At 39.5% G+C, this 2,550-nt stretch overlaps 1 pseudogene; it reads left to right on the top strand.

Moving 5' to 3' along the window:
- The first annotated feature begins 1,629 nt into the window (after positions 1 to 1,629).
- On the top strand, positions 1,630 to 2,108 carry LOC102838852 (annotated as a pseudogene).
- The last annotated feature ends 442 nt before the right edge of the window (positions 2,109 to 2,550 follow it).

Here is a 2,550-nt window from a genome sequence, read left to right as displayed (position 1 = left end):
AGGATACAGCCACAGAGGGCTAAAGCCAGCTGATATGAAGTGAGGGGAAAAGCACAAGAACTCCCAAAGTTGCAGATAGTACCCATTTGACCTAGCCTCTATGGCTTGGTAATCAGAACTTGAGTAGAGGAAGATAAAAGAGAAAACAACTTTTGATAAAGGAAATAAGGGTAAATTGCTACAATTTGATGAACTCTACCTATATTCATGGAGGTAGTACCTCAAAATACCAACAGAGACACAAGAAGTTTTCACATCAAGTATCAATTCTATCACTTCTGTATACAGGCTAGACAGGGATGGGCAACTTAGACATTGGCTACCTAAAATGAGGGGACAATAAAGGCATGAACTGACTGGCTTACAAGTTTTCAAGAGGAAGTTTAGTTTAAGAGTGTACGGGGGAAGATGGAGTCCCCACTGAATACGTTTCATCTAGACTAGATGGGTCTGGTTAAAAGAGATGGAGATAAAATTCTTATGATTCAATAGTGAGTAATTGTTATCATGACTAAGCGCAACTGTCACAATTGTAAAGGTAGAAATTTTGTAACAAAAACAGAGGAGTAGTTAATCTTACAGTCCAGAAACAGAGGACTCTAGGACCTTCAAGGTAGAAGAGTGCAAGCAGAATGCAGGACCTTGCACAGAGCAGCAGCAACACCAGAGACAGAGGCAGAGATAGGGACATGGAGAGATGGAGCAACCAAGGACTCTAGATTCATGGAAAGAAAGGGGGACTGAGAGCTGGCGGCAAGGAAACAAGCTTGCAGAATGTGCCCTAATGCGCTGTGAATTATATATATATATGCCTGAGTGTTTAAAAAGAAACCAAACAAAAGAGCTAAACTGAATTGAGAGAAATACTGTTAACTGATGGTACATGGAGGGAGTTATAATCATTGTAATAAAACAAAATTTATCATTTGTTGACTGTAAAACTGATGATCTGCCCTGTAAATTTTCACTCAACTCACAATAAAAACTTAAAAAAACTAAGTCATCTATCTTCAGAATTGATGTTCTTAGTCTCTGCACTATGCTACCCTTCACAGACGTAGCCATTTCCTCCTGATAACAGTTTGTTGCTGTAATAGCTGAATTTAGATGGGTTCTGAAATCAAGAACCAATTTCTCTTGAACCTTTTCAGTGATCTATTTCTTGGAGTTAAACCCAATTCACTGTTGCCTTCTTATGTGCTGCAGCCAGCCCTTTTTCTTTAGGAGAAATTCTTCTGTGCTTTGCGTCCATTCCTGCCTGTTGTGTTCCCTGATAACCAACAAATGCAAGATTACCAGCATAATTGTTATAGAAAAGGGACATTAATTACGGGATTATGTATAAATCTCTGTGGATAGGTCACATAAATATTTAGATTATTTTCTTTAAATAAAGTTTTAAAGAAGGAGCAAGTTTGTCAGTTTGTAGTTCTGTGGTGTCTTAGTTGTTGCTATGATGCTGGATGCTATGCCAACAGTATTTTAAATGCTGGAAGAGTCACCCATTGTGGACAGGTTTCAGCTGAGCTTCCAGACTAAGAATCCGAGGAAGAAGAGCCAGACTACTTCTGAATATTTAGCCCCTTAAAATCTTGGGCCGGAGCTGCCATCTTGCAGTTATTCCCTAAGATGATAAACACAAAGGGAAAGAGGTGGGATATCCGCTATATGTTTTCCAGGCCTTTCAGAAAGCATGGGGCCGTTTCTTTTGCCACATACATGTGAAACTACAAGAAAGGCGATATTGTGGACATAAAGGGGATGGGCACAGTTCAAAAAGACATGCCCCACAAATGTTACCATGGCAAAACCGGAAGAGTCTACAATGTGACCCAGATGCTGTCGGCATTGTTGCGAACAAGCAAGTCAAGGGCAAAATTCTTGCCAATAGAACTATGCGCATTAAGCATATTAAACCCTCTAAGGGCCAAGACAGCTTCCTGAAGCGAGTGAAAGAAAATGATCTGAAAAAGAAGGAAGCCAAAGAGAAAGGGACCTGGGTTCAGCTAAAGTGCCAGCCAGCTCCCCTCAGAGAGGTGTGCTTTGTGAGAAACAATGGAAAGGAGCCTGAGCTGCTAGAACCTATTCCCTATGACTTCACGGCATAACAGGAGCGAAATAAAGATGTCTGAGGTGTACAAATGCAAGGTCTTTTGTTGTAGTTGTGTGGAGGTGTGGTGTGTCCCCTCACCTCCAATACATAGTATTTAAAGCACATTGTGTTCCCCAGTTTGCTTGATAATAAATGCTTTTACTGTTGATAAAAAATCTTATATAAACAGTAGTGGAACCTTTCAGGTTGGAAGACACTCACATAGAACTGAAGAAGGGCTACCTCCTCAAAGTAGAATTGACTGTGATAAAGTCAATGGTTTAAAGCTTTCAGGACCTTCATTTTCTGTTGTGGCATAGCTTAAAATGAGGAGAAACAGTTGTAATCATCCATTAAAAATCAGAATATGGAATGTATGAAATATGAATCTAGGAAAATTGGAAGTTGTCAAAAATTAAATGAAACACATATGTCTATGATAAATATCAATATCATAG

This window comes from Chrysochloris asiatica, unplaced genomic scaffold, assembly GCF_000296735.1.
Source record: "Chrysochloris asiatica unplaced genomic scaffold, ChrAsi1.0 scaffold00112, whole genome shotgun sequence".
Taxonomy (NCBI): domain Eukaryota; kingdom Metazoa; phylum Chordata; class Mammalia; order Afrosoricida; family Chrysochloridae; genus Chrysochloris; species Chrysochloris asiatica.
Note: the sequence above shows the minus strand (reverse complement) of the source record. Positions and strands in the feature narration are given on the sequence as shown.